General features: G+C 40.1%; 1 pseudogene; it reads right to left on the bottom strand.

Annotated features, from left to right (window-relative positions):
- Positions 1-11,938: 11,938 nt before the first annotated feature.
- Positions 11,939-18,037, bottom strand: LOC123934635 (annotated as a pseudogene).
- Between the last annotated feature and the right edge of the window lie 549 nt (positions 18,038-18,586).

Here is an 18,586-nt window from a genome sequence, read left to right as displayed (position 1 = left end):
TTTTAAGTGTATTAAGGAAATTACTGACTATGTTTTCTTCTAGGAGAGGAGTTTTATAGTTTCAGGTCTCTTATTTAGATCCTTAATATACTTGGAGATTATTTTTGTGTATGATATAAGAAAGTGATCCAGTCTCATTTTTTTTGCATATAGCTGTCCCTTTCCCCAACATCATTTGTTGAAGAGACTGTCTTTCCCCATTGTATATTTTCAGTGTTTTTGTTATCCTTAATTGACCATATAAACATGGGTTTATTCCTGTGTTTTCTATTAGGTTCCATTGATCTATGAATCTTATTTTTGCACCTGTACCATACTGTTTTGATTACTAAAGATTTGTGGTATATTTGAAATTTGGCATTGTGATACCTCCAGCTTTATCCCTCTTTCTCAAGATTTCTTTGACATTGGCTGTATAAACATTTTTTCTGTCTCCTCAGGCAAGGGAAACAAAAGAAGAATTAAACTATTGGGACTACACCACAACAAAAAGCCTTTATGCACTCAAGGAAACCATCAACAAAACAAAAAGACAACTCACCCAATGAGACAAGATATTTGCAAATGATATATCTGATAAAGAGTTAGGGAGATCTGAACGAGAAGAAATCAGAGAGGAAGACAAACCATGAGAGACTCTGGACTCTGGAAAACAAACAGGGTTACAGAAAGAAGGGGGTAAGGAGATGAGGTAACTAGGTGATGGGTATTAAGGAAGGCATGTTTTGTGATGAGCACTGGGTGTTATATGCAACTAATCAATCATTGAACACTACATCAAAAACAAATGATGTACTATATGTTGGTTAACTGAGGATAATAACTAAAAAAAGAGTTACTATCCAAAATCTATAAAGAACTTACAAACAACACCCCCAAAACAAATAATCCAGTTAAGAAATGGGCAGAAGACAGGAATAGTTATTTTTCCAAAGCAGATATCCAGGTGCCTAACAGACACATGAAATGATGCTGATCATCAGGGAAATGCAAATCAAAACCACAATGAGACATCACCTCACACTTGTCAGAATGGCTAAAAAAAGAAAGACAAAAAATAGCAAATATTGACAAGGATGAGGATAAAAGGGAAACTTCGTGCATTGTTGGCAGGAATGCAATTCAGTGCAGTCACTGTGGAAACCAGTATGGAGTTCCCACAAAAAGATAAAAATAGAGGTATATGATCCACTAATTGTACTACTGAGTATTTACCTAAAGAAAATAAAGACATTAATTCAAAAAGATATATGCATGCCTATGCTTATTGTGGAATTATTGACAATAGCCAAAATATGGTAGATGAATGGGTAAAGCAGATGAAACGGAACATTACAGAGCCATAAAAGGATGAAATGGTGCCATATGAGACAACATGAATGGATCTAAAGGGTATTATATGAAATGAAACAAGTCAGACTGAGGAAGCCAAATACCATGATTTGATCCATAAGTGGAATCTAAAAAAATTAATAAAGAAACAAAAAGCAGAATCTGACCTGTAAATACAGAGGACAAAATGATGATGGTTGCCAGAGAGGAGGGAGGTGGGGGTTGGGCAAATGGGTGAAGGAGAATGAGAGATACAGGCTTCTAGTAATGGAATGAATAAGGCATGGGAATAAAAGGCACAGGATAAGGAATATAGGCAATGATATTGTAATAGCAATGTATGGGGACAGGTGGTAGCTACATTTGTGGTGAACACAGCATACTATATCAACTTCTCAGTCATTATTATTATACACCTGAAACTAATGGAACACTATGTGTCAACCCACAAAAGAATGAATGAATGAATGAAGTAGAATGCATTAAAAAAATTCGACCCTCTACGTTATGGACATTTTCTTCTAAAATCTTTATCATTTCACTTTTCACATTTAGATCAGAAATACTTCTCAAATTGATTATTTTGTATATAATGCAGCAGGAGTATAGATTTGCCTTTCCCCCTAGCGATATGGAATAGAAAAAGCACAATAAGATCTTTTTTTTTTTAAAGATTTCACTTATTTATTTGACAGAGATAACAAGTAGGCAGAGAGGCAGGCGGGGGGGGGGGGGGGCTGGGGGTGGGGGTGGGGAAGCAGGCTCCCCGCTGAGCGGAGAGCCCGATGCGGGACTCGATTCCATGACCCTGGGATCATGACCCTAGCAGAAGGCAGAGGCCTAACCCACTGAGCCACCCAGGCGCCCCAGCACAATAAGATCTTTTAACCACTGCCATATTTTACCCACTGCAATGTAATACTAGCTTGTCATAAATGAAGTGATTGTGTATATGTACATGTGTTTCTGGATTCTCTAGCCTGTTTACTTGGTCTAGTTTTTATTCTTGTACTTGTTCACAGTCTCTTAATTACTATGGTTTTCTAATAAGTCTTATTATCTGATAATGTGAGTCCTCCAGTGTGTTATTCTTCTTTAAGATTGTCTTAGCTCTTCTTCCTTTGTGTTTCTATGTCCATTTTATTAGTCTTGCTAATCTTCATCAAAATAAACATATTAAAATGTCTGTTGGCATTCCATAAGATTTGTAGAGAATTTGGAGAAATTTTTACCTATTTACAGTACTGATTCTTCCAATAAAGGAACATGGTATTTATTTGGAATTAAAGAAAATTATTTAAATTCCAGTCAGTTAACAAAGAGTGTAATATTAGTTTCCAATGTACAATACAGTGATTCAACACTTCCATACCAACCTGGTGATCATCATGACAAGGGCACTGCTTCCTCTCATCATCTATTTCACCATCGCCTCACTCATTTCCCATCTAGTAACCAGCAGTTTGGTCTCTGTAGTTAAGAATCTGTTTCACGGTTTACCTCTCTCTTTTTCCCATTGCACATTTGTTTTGTTTCTTAAATTCCATATATGAGTGAAATTGTATGGTATTTGAATTTTAAAATTTCCTCGAATAGTATTTTGTGGTTTACATTGCAGAGATCTTATAGTTCTTTCATTTGGCTGGTTCCTTTGTATTTTGTCTTTTAAATGCTGTTCTGTATCATGTGGTTTTAATTATATTTATTTATTTATTTATTTATTTGACAGACAGAGATCACAAGTAGGCAGAGAGGCAGACGGTGGGGCAGGGGGAAGCAGGCTCCCCACTGAGCAGAGAGCCAGATGCAGGGCTTGATCTCAGGACCCTAGGATCTTGACCACAGCTGAAGGCAGAGGCTTAACCCACTGCGCCACCCAGACACCTCTGGTGTGGTTTTAATTTTTTTAAAATATCTGTTGATTGCTAATCTATACAAAATATTTTGTGTTTAAATGTTGGCCTTATACACTGTGACCTTGCTAAACTCATTTATATATTCTAAGAGCTTGTAGGTTCTTTTGAATTGTATATGCATGTAACTATATCATCTGTGAGTAAAACACTTGAATTCATTCCTTTTCAGTATGACTGATGGATTCATTTTGCTCTAATTCACTAGCAGGATTCCTAGTATATTTTTGAACACAAGTGGGGATAATGCCCATTTTGCGTCATTCCTCACATTCCAAGTCTCAGGAAGAACACTTTTGTTCATTGATCATTAATTAAGATTTTGGTGTGTATTTGGGGATATAATCATTACCAGAACAAACAATTTTCTTCTATCCCTTGTTTTACCAGAGTTTTTCAAATTAAATCACGTATTGTGTTGAATTTGTGAAATTGTTTTTCTGCACTTAATTGTCATTGTCATATGATTTTTCTCCTCCTGTGAATGTAGGAATGTAGGTTTTCCAATGTTAAGTCACACTTGCCTTATGGAAAGTGACCCTTTTACTCAGGATGTGTTATCCTTTTCATGTATTGCTGTATTTTATTGTCTTTTCTTTTCTTTTTATTTTATTTTATTTGTCTGGGAGAGAGAGAGAGAGAGAGAGAGCGCGAGCGAACACACACACAAGCAGGGGAAGTGGCAGGCAGAGGGAGGGGGAGAAGCAGGTTCCCCGTTAAGCAGGGAACCCGATGTCAGGCTTGATCCCAAGACCCAGGGATCATGAGCTGAGGTGAAGGCAGATGCTTAACTGACTGAGACTCCAAGGCACCCTGGACATTTTCATCCTTGGAATGTTCTCATCACTTAAGCCTTGTTTGGGGAAAATAAATCATGAAGAATCTGTTTGACATTGGTCATAAAAAGAAGAACGTGCAGCCGAATTTTGCAATATGTCATGGGATGTAACCTGACAGCATAATTTCCAGAAATAAGTCCTAAGGGAAAAAAGTTAGAAATTAATTAAAATTTTGTGTACAGCATGCTTATTACAACAGTGTTTGGGGTAAAAAAAAATTACAAATAGTTTGTCCAAGGGATTCCTGTGTGGCTCAGTTGGTAAGTGGCTGCCCTTGGCTCAGGTTATGATCCCAAGGTCCTGGGATGGAGTCCCACATTTGGCTCCTTGCTCAGTGGGGACCCTGCTCCTCCCTCTTTCTGCTGCTACCTCTGCTTTTGCTCTCTCTCTCTCAAACTCTCTGACAAATAAATAAATAAAATCTTTAAAAACAACCAAATATACATCGGAGGAGATTTTGATGAGTGAAATAAACCAAGTGGAGAAAGTAATTTATCATATGGTTTCACTTACCTGTGGAACACAGGGAATAGCATGGAGGACATTAGGAGAAGGAAGGGAAAAATGAAAGGGGAGGGATCAGTGGGGGAGATGAACCATGAGACACTGTGGACTCCAAGAAACAAACTGAGGGTTTGAGAGGGGAGGGGGGTGGAGTGATGTATTGACCCGGTGATGGGTATTGAGGAGGGCATGTATTGCATGGAGCACAGGGTGTTATACGCAAACACTGAATCTTGGAACACTATCTCAAAAACTAATGATATACTGTACGGTGACTAACATAACAGAAAAAAGACACCAAATAGTGTGTCCAGGATTTCCTAAATATTTTCATTCAATAAATTCTGAGCAAGTTGACCATCCTTGGTAGCAACAAGAAGCAAGAAGAACAGACTGCAATAATAACTAATAATTCCCATCAAATCAACTGTGTCATCAAAAGAGGCATTCCAGGGGCGCCTGGGTGGCTCAGTGGGTTAAAGCCTCTGCCTTTGGCTCAGATCATGATCCCAGGGTTCTTTTTTTTTTTTTTTTTGGTGTTATTTTTTTTTTCTCATTTTATTTATTTTTTCAGCGTAACAGTATTCATTCTTTTTGCACAACACCCAGTGCTCCATGCAAAACGTGCCCTCCCCATTACCCACCACCTGTTCCCCCAACCTCCCACCCCTGACCCTTCAAAACCCTCGGATCGAGCCCCGCATCGGGCTCTCTGCTCGGCAGGGAGCCTGCTTCCCCTCCTCTCTCTCTGCCTGCCTCTCTGCCTACTTGTGATCTCTGTCTGTCAAATAAATAAATAAATAAAATATTAAAAAAAAAGAGGCATGCCATCTTCTCCCAGTCTAAGGTCTCTTATAATAATAACAGAAGTGTACAATTTGGGCATATAAAGACTTAGTTATTTTACCTCAATCCATTCCAGGCTTACTTTGGCTGAGATTCTAACCGTATTCTCATCTCAGTTAAATTTTCTGGCCATGGGACTTGAGAATATCTCTTATGTTTTCTTCCTATCTCATCTGTACCTCCTTATATTTTACAGATCAAGACTTTTCCCCTGAATACACTAGTCCTTTCAAATTCTTTTAATGTAGAACGTTAACTTTAAGCACAGTTATCTTTAAGCACATGTCTAAATCTTTGAAAACTAACCAATTGTATCTCATGTATTTATTTAAACCTGTAGGTTTTCTATTATCACCTGGAGAAAATCCAAATGACCATCAGTAGGGGGTTGTTTAAGTGAATTATGGTACATCCTCACCGTATTGTAGTATACGAGCATTAATAAATATACGGTTGAAGATTGTTTTAAAAATCCAGATATGTCCACGATATATTAAGGATGTGAAATTTACAAAAGGTTTTGTGGAAGAGTACCTCAATTTTATTTTAGAAAAATAAACAATTAGGGCTTCCAGTTAGAAAGGACTTGTGGCAGGTAACCACCAATTCACTTTCTCAAGTATCCCACTTAAATAACTACTAATGAGGTGTGCCACTTCCCTTTCAGAGGTAGAATGTCACGACAGGCCATTGTGACCATTACACCAATTAAGACAAAACCTGATCAGGTTAAAAAAACCCCAAAGCACACACTTTTTTTTTTAAGATTTTATTTATTTATTTGACAGAGAGAGAGATCACAAGCAGGCAGAGAGGCAGGCAGAGAGAGAGGAGGAAGCAGGTTCCCCAGGACCCTGAGATCATGACCTGAGCCAAAGGCAGCGGCTTAATCCACTGAGCCACCCAGGCGCCCCAAAGCACACAATTTTTTAAAGACACAAAAGAGCTATATATAAATAAGATTAAAGCAACTAAGTTTCATAGCAGGAAGTGACTTTGGTGAGCAGAGACCAGTAGCCACTAGAGTTACATGCCGATTCTGTCTGGACAAAGGGTCAGACAGAAAGACACTGCTGAAATAAGAAAAAGCTGGTAAAACTTTTAAGAACGCATAGAGTGGCTTGTCTTCAGGGGCCCAAACAATGAACAGTGTTAAGTAAGGATGCATATGAAGTCTGATGGGGCTCAAGTATCAAATTCTCTGTCAAATGGATATTCAACTGATCCAGATTCGTCTGTTAAAAAGACTTTCCTGAGTACTTCCCCTTTGACCTCAGAGATGCCCAGAGAGGGCAGAAGCATCATTTCTGCTCAGAAATGAGCACAAGAAGGGATGGGAAAACTGCAAATTAATGACTTATTTTGGAACCCCTCAGAGAACTCAAGTCTAATGGAAAACATAAAATTTAATGAAAGACAAGTGTTTGCAGGCAGAAGGAAGGCCTGAACATTTATTGACCTGGGACAGACACTGCCTGGGTGCCATGTAAGATGTTAAGATTATTTAGAAATCTTTGAGAAATTGGTAAGGGCCAAGTGTGGGCTCCCAAGAGCGTAGGAAGTCCTTTGAGGAGTTTCTCACCATCTTGTGAGCTTTTCCTCCAGAAACCCCTCTAGATGTCTGTGACAAAGATCTGGGAGGATCCTTGGATAAATCACTCGTGCTGCTTGCTGGGAGAGAAAAAGAGTAGTCCCTGCCCAAATATCAGCAGACACATCTTCCCCATTTCCTTTATGGTACAAAAGGCTTAATCCAGGGGAGAAGGAGCATCAATATTCTCTGTATATCTTTGCAACTGTTCTGTAAATTTGAAATGATTCACCCTGAAAGATGATTGATATATAAAAAAGGCTTTCCTTGAGAAAGATAAAAAGGGTAGTGCCTGACATGTAGAAGCTGGCCTGGCACTCACAGGTAGGCCATGCTATTCTTTTAACAAACGTAAACATTGTCACTGAATACAAGTCTCAGACAAGGTTATTCTGAGACCATATAAAATGAAACAAAACATGGCTGCTCCATAATTGTGTCCAAGCACAGGCAAAAGCAAGGTCCCTGTGCCAGACATAAAATACCAAATACCCACTCGCTTGGACAAAATGAGTGACTGCTGCTTATAATTTACCAATTATAAATTTATCCTCCGTATAGTCCCTCCTCCCTATAGATAAGGTGTTTTGAGATAGATAACCCATGAAAAAATTGCCCATGCCTTCTGAAAGCATTCAAAGTACTTTGGATCCTCCCTTCTGGTAAAACCTCCCTAAATCATTCGACCAAAGCTCAAATCCTATAGTAGGTTCTCTTTAACAGCCTCTTACTGCCATTCCCTGTGATTCTCCATGGTGTGTGTCCCGCCTCACTGAAACCTGTTTAGTTAATGTTCTTGGAGGTCTCTTGGCTCGAGGACATTGAAACCTTAACCTACCAAATTTGCTTGATGCTTTGGATGAAAATCAGTTGACTGAATATGCGGGTCTATTTTTGTAGTCAGTTACCATCCATTTATCTCTTTGTCTACTCTTAAAATCTCGATTGCTGTATATGGTCTTGATTACTGTAACTTCATAGCAAGTCCTGAAGTAGGGTAACATAACTGGTCTTTTTCAGGAATGTGTTGACGAATCCAGATATTTTGTTTTTCTACATAATTTTTTAGTCAACCTGTAAGTTACTTTAAAAAGTCTGCAGCAGTTTTCATAGGGGTCAAAATGAACCTATAGATCAGTTTGGGGAGAAATGACATAAAAATTGAGTTGTTGTTTTTTTTTTTTAAAGAGACAAACCAAAACACAGACTTGTAACTATAAAGAAGGAAGAGTTACCAGAGGGAAGGTGGCTGGGAGATGGGTAAAATAGGTGAAGGGGATTAAGAGCACAATTACCTTGATGAGCACTGTACGATATATGGAATTGTTGAATCACTATATTGTGCACCTGAAACTGATAGAACACAGGATGTTAACTACACTGGGATTAGAACGTTTTGGTTTTTAGTCTTTCTGCATTTATTTATGTCTTTCAAATTTTCTCTTTGTGATATTTTGTCGTTTTGGTGTAGGAATATTGAACACTTTTGCTAGATTTATTCTTTGATATATGAAATTGTTTTCTGCTATATTAACTGCATTAATTTTTTGTTGTTAATGGTCAATCATGCCTATGTGATCAAGTCTCCATAAAATCCCCAAAGTGGGGTGTTTGGAGAGCTTCCAGGTTTGTGAACCCATCCACACGGAGAGGGTGAGGCACCCCAACTGCACGGGAACAGAAGCTTCTGTGCTTGGGACCCTCCCAGAACTCCTCCTCCTATGTACCTTTTATCTGACTGTTCATCTGTATCCTTTATCATGTCGTTTAATAAACTGCTAAACATAAAAAACCCTGCATTTTAAAATTTAAATTCAATTAGGCAACATATAGCAAATACATCATTGATTTTTGATGTACTGTTCAATGATTGATTAGGTGTAATTACCATCCAGCGTTCATCCCACCACGTGCCCTCCTTAACTGCATTTCCAATTGGTTAATATTAGGGTAAGAGACAGCTGGATTTTTTTTTATTCACCCTCTATCCTGCAACTTTATTTTTAAAATTTAAATCTTGTTACTTAACACACAGTGCAATATTGGTTTCTGGACTACAATTCCGTGATTCATTACTCACATACAGCACCCAGTGCTCATCATAACAAATGCCCTCCTTAATACCCGCCTGCAACCTTAGTAAACAAGCTTGTTATTTGGAGCAATTTTTTTGGGTAGTTTGAACATGCTTTCTATGGAAAAAATCATGTATTCTGTAGATAAGCACATTTTCAATTCTTCCTTACCAATATTTATTTTATCTCATTTTCTTGTCTTATTGCACTGATGAGGACCTCCAGTACAGTATTAAATAAAAGAGGTGTTCCTCATCCTATGGAGTAAACACTTCGCCTTTTATGATTGAGTATAATGTTACACATAGATTTTTCACCACTATCCTTTACAGGTTGAGGAAGTTTTCTTCTCTTTCCAACTTTCTGAGAGTTTTTGTCATGTACGTGTATTACATTACGTGAAAAGCATCTTCCTGTGGAGATGCAACATGGGGGGGGGGTTAAGGGGGTAGGAGAAGAATAAATGAAACAAATGGGATTGGGAGGGAGACAAACCATAAATGACTCTTAACCTCACAGAACAAACTGAGGGTTGCTGGGGGGAGGGGGTAGGGAGAGGGTGGTGGGGTTATGGACATTGGGGAAGGTATGGGCTATGGTGAGTGCTGTGAAGTGTGTAAACCTGGCGATTCACAGACCTGTACCCCTGGGGATAAAAATACATTATATGTTTATAAAAAAATAAGAAATAAATAAAAAATTAAAAAAAAATTTTTGGGTACACTGGCACCCACCTTTCCATGAAGATTAAATGAGGTTCTAAATGTAAGGAACCCAAGAGAAAGAAGTGGCTGACATATAGTATGCACCCTCTTGAATAGGAGTTTTAATACTACCTCTTCTTACTAAAAAAGCTCAACAAATGGACTGATTGTCAGCACTGCAGACAAGTTGTGGTTGGCCAGCAATTCACAATCATACAGCACAGATCAAAAATGTGTAGTTAACAAAGCCATGACCTTTAGCTTTCTGGGTACAGAAGATTAGTAAGAGTTCGGTAAAAGTGGAGCAGGTAGCTTTTGGAGTGACAGCATCATTAGAGGTGTCTTGCAGGGAAGATGGGTGGGCACCGCACAGTATTTGAAAGGATGGGAACCTGGAGGGTCTGATTGCAAAAGAGATGCAATCCCAACACAGCTGAACATGGGCAAGTCTAGTCCTATATTACTCACAGCCTTTCAGAGCCTTTGGTTCCAGAGAATAGAAAAAGAGGTTTTACGAAATACTACGGGAAAATAATCAGACCTGCAAGAGACCAAGTGAACACTCAGAGAAGTAGGAGAACTCGGATTTATTTTACACTGGTGGACCCAGATGAGCTTATGCTCAAAGTTCTGGGCCCCGGTAGTAGGGTTACAGGGTTTTTATAGGGGTGTTCAGGGGGTCAGTTCCCAAGGGCTATGCTAGCTGCTGGTAGGTGGGTTTAACCTGAGGGAGCTGGGGGGTTGCTTTAGTCTGTTGGGGCAGTGCAGTGGGCTTGTGGTGGGAAGCCTGTTTACAGAAGCAGAAGCAGCTGGTCATCTCTTGCTCCCTAGTGGGGCTTCTGGTTATCTCCTGCTCTTCCTATCTACTGTGGTCTGCTGGTCTGGGCTTACTCTAGGTTAGCCTGCTCTGGGTGATCTTCCTCTTCAATACCAACTCATTTTATGAAGCTAGTATAGCCCTGATACCAAAATCCAAGACTGTATATAAAAGTGTATGCTAATGACACTCATGAGGATAGCCACTAAAATTATAAGCAAATTATTAAGATGTAGATTATTCAGAAAGATAATATATCATGACCATCCCCCCCCCATAATGTATGGTTGGTTTAAACATAGGGCAATATGCAATACATCACATTAACTGATTAATGAAGGGAAAAATCCTATAATCATCAGAATAAAGGCACTCCAAGTGTTTGATGGAAGTCAACATATATTCAATACAAATATTCACAGTAAAGGAGAATAAAAATGGAAGTTGTTACTTCACAGAAATACATTAAAATGTTAAAGATTTTCTAATTTATTAGGAATAAGGCAAGGCTGTCCATTGGGACCAGTTCTTTGCAACATGGTACTGAGCAGGTAGTCCTATGTAAAATGGGGGGAAAAAAGGGAAAATGTTTAAAATGGCAGAAACATGGACTTCTGGAAGGCTTAGTTGGTTAAGTGTCTGCCTTTGGCTCAGATCATGATCCCAGGTTCCTGGGACCTATTCCCACATCTGGCTCTTTACTCAGCAGGGAGCCTGCCTCTCCCTCTGCTCTCCACTTCCCTGCTCCTACTCTGTCTTTCTTTGAAAAATGAATAAAATATTTAAAACAAATAAAATAAAATAAAAAGGAAGAGACAAACTGGTAGCATTCCAAGATGATATAATTGTGCATGTTGAAACTCAAAATGGATGTTGACGTACGCTTATTAAATCATACGTAGCAAGGATGCTGGATAGAAATTCAAGGTACAGGTATATCTGTGTATATCATCTGCATCAGAATATAAATTTTCAAAAAATAACATAATTTTTGGCAGCACCTGCTAGTTAGAATAAGTTTTTCTTTAAAGATTTATTTGTTCATTTGAGAGAGAGAGAGAGAGAGAGAGGCAGGGAGGGAACAGGGGCAGAGGGTCAGAATCTTTCAAGCTGACTCCCCGCGGAGCACAGGGCCCAACTTGGGGTCCATCCCATGACCAGTGAATTATGACCTGAGCTGAAGCCGAGTCAGCTGTTTAAGTGACTGAGCCACTCGGGCGCCCACTATGTGGAATACGTTTAACACAGATTTCAAAAGATTCGTTGGACAAAGTTCATAAAACTTTATTGAGAGAATTTCAACAATGAAGTACCCCCACATAAGAGTAGTTTGCATGTTCCAGCTTGTCCTTGTTTAAATCTGGGGCTGTCCTTCATCTGTAAGATAGACAGAACGGTTGGAAACTTTACTCAGCAGAATTGTATTTCCAGTAAATTAATGGTACAGGAAGGACGCTATAGTTTTCCCTTTTTTAAGATAGAAGTCCAAGCATATACTTCACCAAAGCTTTCTGAACACACCACACTTTTTACCGGTACAACAAAACAAAAAGATAGTTCACTTTCACAACACACAAAAGGAAATGAGCCTATTAAAAGGTCATTTTCAATGGAAAGCAGAAACCGCATGCAGTTTCACAAAAACTCCTAACAGCATGCAAGGAACTGAAAAACACAAGAAATTTATATATAAGTTTCATTTAAAGGCTTCAACTTGAAATAATATTCTAATATATGATGCTGAAGGAATAATGCCAAGTTGGTTACTGCTTCAGTGATGTCAGTAGAGAAACGAGTACCGCATGTAATTTACTCTTGGTTATGGTTATGTGGAAAACTGTTTTTGTCAGCTAGTTTATCCCTTATGTCCTGGGTTAAGCAGGGTAACCATTTGCCTTAACGGTGTTTGCCTTAATGGTGTCCAGTTGGTCAAATAGATTATATGGTCACACACTTCACACGTGTCAGAAAGGGTAAAATTAACAACACAGGAAACAAGAGATGTAGGCGAGGAGCTGGAGAAAAAGGAACCCTCTTACAGTGTTGATGGGAATGCAAACCGTACAGACACTGTGGAAATGAGTATGGAGGTTCCTCAAGAAGTTAAAAATAGAAATACCGTGTGACCCAGCAGTTACACCAGGAGGTTTTTACACAAGGGACACAACAGATACAGGTCGAAAGGGTACAAGCACCCCAATGCTTATAGCAACATTATCAATAATGGCCAAACTATGGAAAAAGCCCAAATGTCCATCGACTGATGAATGGATAAAGAAGAGGTGGGGTGGGTGTGTGTGTGTGTGTGTGTGTGTTTATGTGTACACACACACATATACAGTGGAATATGACTCAGGCATCAAAATGAATGAAATCTTGCCATTTGCAATGATATGCATAGACCTACAGTGTGTTACGCTAACAGAAGTTGTAAGTCTGTCAGAGGAAAAACAAATAACATGATTTCACTCATATGTAGAATTTAAGAAACAAAACAGATGAACATATGGAACAGGAGAAAAAAAGAGAGACAGAAGCAGACCATGGGACTTAGCTATAGGGAACAAACTGAGTGTCGATGGAGGAAGATGGGTCGATGATGGGCTAAAAGGTTGATGGGTATTAAGGAGGGCACTTTTGGTGATGAGCACTGAGTGTTATATGTATGTGATGAATTTCTGAATTCTACTCCTGAAACCAATATTATGCTGTCTGTTAATTAACCAGAATTTAAATAAACATCGGGGAAAAAAAAAACGAGAACAGGGATCCAGGTCTCCACAGAGAAACACAAACAGTCACTATTGTGCATTTTTGTTCAAAGTGGCAGTGGCATCTCAATTCACATGTTAAATTAGACCAAAGATGTTACCAGATTGAAAAACTCATGCAAAATGGAATATCTCTGTATTCCATGTATGGTACCAACAGACTCATACAATACAAATGTCAGGATTAAAAATGGTATCTGAATTGAATTCTATATATATAACTTTATAACTTTTTATATATATATATACACACACACATATATATATATACACACTTCTGAATACACACACACACACGTAAAGACAGGTTCAGAAGTTAAGGGATTCTCAGAGAGTCACACAAGTAACCTTACAGTGGGTAGTAGAACCTCCCTCAGTGCCTCAGCATATTTCATACTAATTGATACTGAATCCATATATATTTTGTGTTTGATAAAAGCAGAACTTACAGAAGGATCTGAATATTATTAGCTGTTCGTTGAAGTATTTACATGCAAAACAAGAAAAAGTTTTCATATTTTACAGTATAATAAGGCTTTGACCCAATTTGTTTCTCTGTCTACTAGGGTAAAGTCAGGCCCTCAGGATGTTCGGGTCTCAACTACTTGGGAAAGTATCTTCATATGTAAAGTCTGTTATTAATGTATCATTAAAGTTATTATAGATAAATATACAACACTCAGGAAAAGCCCCTCATACTTTGCACTGTCAATGGATAACATACCTGCTTCCGGCATTTTAACGGGCTCTAAAAAGGGCAGATTTCTCCCCTTGACATCAGGGTGATATCCAGTTACACGGCCAGCCTCTGCTTGAGGCAGCTTCTGGAGATCAGCCTTCAGGCCCGGTCCTTGAAACACAAAGTTAGTCAAATGAAGTAGTAAATATGAAATACAAATGAAGCTTATGGTCTAGTATGATAAAAAAAATAATGTGATGGAAAAATGCATTTCACACCCTTGTTTTCCACAAGTGTGTTATGCTTCATTTCAAGAGACATTCTTTTTTTTTTTTTTAAGATTTTATTTATTTATTTGACAGAGAGAAATCACAAGAGAGGGAGGCAGAGAGAGAGGAAGGGAAGCAGGCTCTCCGCTGAGCAGAGAGCCAGATGCGGGACTCGATCCCAGGACCCTGAGATCATGACCTGAGCTGAAGGCAGCGGCTTAACCCACTGAGCCACCCAGGCGCCCCTCAAGAGACATTCTAAAGATGAAGCCCACTGCACTTCGTTTCCTTTCTATTACCATAGAGTTCTAGGAATAGAGAGCATCAACTAGCTAAGAAATCAAGTCTACATCGTGCATAAGATTTTATTTAAAAGTACAATGGGGTTTTCTGAGGGATGAGCTGCGTGTATTTGTGGGCTTCTAACAAATCCCATCCTGGTGACACCCATTCCCTCCTAGAGCAACCTGCAAGGTATTTTGTCAAATTTCCCTAGTCAGATTTCAGGGGAAAGTCCCTCTGTATACCTTAGGATAAAGGAGTCACATATAGAACAAAGTTCCAAAAGTAACAGCAAAACATTAATGATTAACAGTCCAACTTGCGTCTTACAGTAAGAATAAAAGAAGGAGGGTGGAAAGACTCAATGGACTTTGTTGTCAGTCGTATTGTGGAAACATCTTAACAGCAAATCCCTAAAATAATCCATGCCTGAACGGTGTCAATAATTCACGATGAGTACTTGATGAAAATTCTCTATTTGGAAGACATTCATTTCTTCTTTCACGATCATTGTAAGATACATTTGATTTTCCTAATCATTAAAGTATTTACACACCTATCAAAGCCGCTTAATAATCACACTAATATAGTGACCCTAATGCCAGTTTCTTGAATTACACAGCTCTTATGAAACGTACCATATCAAATGATGAATGACACAGTAGCTATCATTCATTGAGCTCTTTTCTGGAGTCTCTGTCCTGCTTCCCTGAACTGGATTGATTCCTGTGCCAGTAGTAAGCTACATTACCATACAGACACATTTGAGTGGTAAGCATTCTATAGAGAACCACACTCCCTTGTTTGTATAGCAACACAGATGATACGAAGAACACAAACTTCTTTTAAAATTCTTCTGTTAAGTAATTTCTACACTAGTATGGGCCTTGAACACTCCACCCCGACATCAAGACTCACACGTTCTACAGACTGAGCCAGCCAGGTTCCCCCAGAACACAAACTTTGTAATGAAATATGCATTGTGTCTCCACGTGTCAAGCAGTCTTTGGGAAGCCACAATCCCAGAGCCTTAGTTTTCTCATTTCTAAAATGCGGCTCCCATCCCTAGGCAAATCGGCTTTATTCCTCACATTGTAGGGTACGCTGACTTGGCACTCTGCCTGTGCTGCCGAAAACTGCTTGCGCTTTCCATGAAATGAGTGAAAAGGCCCCACAAAAATGTGCTAAGAACAACAAATCAAACTAGGGAAATGATGTATAGTTTGTAGTTAAACATTTTCCTCCCCTTTAGAAAAGACTGCATTTTCAAGCACACCGATTAATTCCTGAGGGAAAAGGGGAAAATCATTATGGTGAAGGACTACGTGAAGCTGCACCCTGTACACTCTTCACAGTTTCAACCCATCTTCAGGAAATGACTGAGATTCTCTTCACATGTTTTCTTTCTTCTTGTCATGGTTTGTCATAATGCACGATGCACACATACACACCCTGCCCCCACAGACATTCTTCTTCCCTTTTCCTTCACCTTGAGCCACGGGTGCTCCCTCCACTTCCTTCCCTGGTTCAGGTTTCATATCCCGGCTCTCAGGTGGTGCCTCCTTTTGTTTTGGTTTCTCATCCCTGGGTTTCTGTGTCTAGGGGTGGGCCAATAAAAAGTTGTGTGGTTAATACATGCTAACAGTGTAAATAGACATCAGACATTTGGATATCAAACAATGAATAAGCATAAAGATACTTCCACATCCTGATTCTATGTGCTTATTCCTTTTTTTAAAAAATATTTTATTTATTTATCTGACAGACAGAGATCACAAGTAGGCAGAGAGGCAGGCAGAGAGAGAGGAAGGGAAGCAGGCTCCCTGCTGAACAGAGGCCAATGTGGGGCTCGATCCCAGGTCCCCAGAATCATGACCCAAGCCAAAGACAGAGGCTTTAACCCACTGAGCCATCCAGGCACCCCCTATGTGCTTATTCTTAATAGTGACTCTTCCCACAGTGCAGCTGGTGCAAGAAGAGGTAGCCACCAGCACTTTGGAGTCTACTGTAAACTCTGCTGGGATGGATATGCACAATTGGTGCTTAATTAGCAGGACAAAGAAGACATAGACTATATTTCCACAGGCACCAGAAATATGGAATCCTCCTGGTTCACTGTTTCCCTCCCTTTATCGGCAGAGTAGTTTTTATCACAGTATCTGTATGTCGGTTGGTAGCTCAACAAAATGTCCAGAGCAATAAACGTACGGTAATCTAAATAATCCAGTATGGAAATACTCACACCCACACGCTGCGTAGATCCTGGGTCATCTTTGCGTTTGGGTTTGGATCTTGATCTGACTCGGCCACTCATAGTTCACCCTGAAAGTAGAATACTGGTATTTAGAAAATGTACTCTAAAGGAGAGGTATATCACTTCTAAGGCCCCAGGTTTAATTGTTTCTTACTTTGAAAATACATTGAAAGCCAACCTAGTATCGGTACAGTGTACACGCTGTGTTCACACCAAATACACGGGCTGCAAGATCATCTACTTCAGGCTGGCCACGAAATCATCTTAGGCACACGCTAAAACACGAGGCTTAGTCTCCCAGCTAGATTCCCCAGTACAAAAGGCATTTGAGAAAACAGTGCTGTACATTAAACTTCACTCACTATCAGTGTGGTCACATTGCTATTTACGACGCTTTTACTGCCTTAAATCAGGTTTTGTTGCAACACACAGAGAGAAAGAATCCTTTGCATACTGCCTATGGCTGTGTCTGCACTACTACGGTTCAGGTGTCTGGTCATAAAACAGATTCACCCGCCAGCTCCTCCCTTGACACTGTGCACCGTGCACCACAAATCTCGCGGCACTATTTACAAGGCCCCAACATTCCCCTCTTCCTGGACTTGTCTATACAGCCTGGTCTGGCCCCTGCCCAGGGTCCCATAGAGGATCCAGGCCTGTGTGCTCTGCCGGCAGTTGCAGGTGCTCCAGGACTCAGGCACCTCAACTAAACCCCCAGGACCTCCCCACCCAGTCCACACCCCATCTTCACCTTCCCTTCTCAGCCCACCAACGTAGCTTACCCTGTCCCCACCACCAGGACGAGGAAAAGCGCAATGGCGGCCGCGAGGTCGGTGAGGAGAAGGGCTGTAGCTCCTTGGCATTTCCACTAAGACACCACAGTTCTACTGTCCCCACCTGCCTGAGGCCCACTGGCTCCCACCCCATCCTCACTCACATTTAAGCTCCTAGAAGGACTGATGTGGGGACCTACCAGTTGAATTCAGGTAGCGAGAAAGCTCACAGCACAACGAACGGAACTGCCTCGGTCAAACTCAGCTCTGTTCACAGAACGCAGACAGCAATGAGAGCACAGCAGTGAACATGCACACTGTTCGCTCACAGTAACGATCCTGCTCAAAGTAATGAGCATGCGCACTATTCGCTCACAGCAATGCGCATACGCAAGCGCACAGATCCAGGGGCATGCAATGTGGGTGAGGTTTTCCTGCCTATGCTTCTGCAGACACTTATTGCCACGTAGTCTGCCGAGAAGAAAAGAGACTTGGGGAGTCTCTTTTTCAAACCACCCAATCTCTCCTGTGCATCCAGATACTTTGGGGACATACAGCCACAGCTTACCCTTAGTGGACAAGGTGTCTCAGAAAAAGTTCTTAGCCAGCTAGCAATATGAAGCATGTTAATCCAAGTTTGATATGGGCTTCAAATCGTCATTTCCTCCTTTGTTTTGGGGGTCTGTGTCATACTTGAAGAAATTCACGCACCTGTGTATGATAAATTCATTAACACCGTTTTCTTTATGTTTTTGTTCACACGACAGCACATTGACATCTCTATCACTGGTGGCTCATTTCTACCTCTGAACTGTATTCATCTGGTCTGTGTATGTTTCAGAAATATCCAGATATTGGTCCTGGGGTTTAGGCTCAGTCCATGGTCACATGGCATAGAGCAGTAGTGTCTATGCTCCTCAAATTCTGTACTTCCCAG

Source organism: Meles meles, chromosome X (assembly GCF_922984935.1).
Source record: "Meles meles chromosome X, mMelMel3.1 paternal haplotype, whole genome shotgun sequence".
NCBI classification, from domain to species: domain Eukaryota; kingdom Metazoa; phylum Chordata; class Mammalia; order Carnivora; family Mustelidae; genus Meles; species Meles meles.
Note: the sequence above shows the minus strand (reverse complement) of the source record. Positions and strands in the feature narration are given on the sequence as shown.